This window comes from Galeopterus variegatus, unplaced genomic scaffold, assembly GCF_000696425.1.
Source record: "Galeopterus variegatus unplaced genomic scaffold, G_variegatus-3.0.2 Scaffold47, whole genome shotgun sequence".
NCBI lineage: Eukaryota > Metazoa > Chordata > Mammalia > Dermoptera > Cynocephalidae > Galeopterus > Galeopterus variegatus.
Window position 1 is genome coordinate 921,838 of NW_007726158.1, and position 884 is coordinate 922,721.

An 884-nucleotide genomic window follows, 5' to 3' on the forward strand; every position below is an offset into this window, starting at 1 on the left:
TTTTAAAAAATTTAAACATTTATGTACACGGAAAAGAAGAAAAATATTTCTATACCCAGCTAAGCTTAGGATGATTTTTATTTTATTTTTTATTCTTTTCTGTATTTTCTAAATTCTCATCATGTACATATCTTTTTTAGTGTGATCAAATTCTGTTTTAAAACTGGAAAAATTTTAAATTATCATTTTTTCTAAATAAGTAACCTGGATTAAATATTGTATTACTCATTTGGTTATATATTTGGCTATTTCCCACTAAAGTTTTAAAGAAGATTTAAAATTTTTACTTGTCTTTTCTATTGATTTTTTTGTGTGTTTATTCTTGTTTCATTTCATTTGAATTAGCACTTTAAACATGCCTCTGTATTAAGTCTTTGATTCCTGACTATATGATAAAGAGAAGAAAAACAAAAAATGCATTAATCAGAAATAGTTGTCTTACCATGCTTAAATAATTCAAACCTATGCCAAAATTAATATAACCTGATCTATAACCAGAATGAGTGTGTGTTAAAACCACCTTCTGAGTTTATTATTAATGTTTTCCTTTTATTTACAGATGTAAAAATTAGATTAATCACAATATTTTGCTGTTGTAATGACAATTGTTTCCATAACCATTTTAAACTCTACACAAGAATTTTGTGTGTTCTAGGCCGGCCCGTGGCTCACTCGGGAGAGTGTGGTGCTGATAACACCAAGGCCACAGGTTCAGATCCCTATATAGGGATGGCCGGTTCGCTCACTTGGGAGAGTGTGGTGCTGACAACACCAAGTCAAGGGTTAAGATCCCCTTACCAGTCATCTTTAAATAAATAAATAAGTACATACATACATACATAAAAACTAAATTCACTAATTAATTAAAAAATTAAAAATTAACA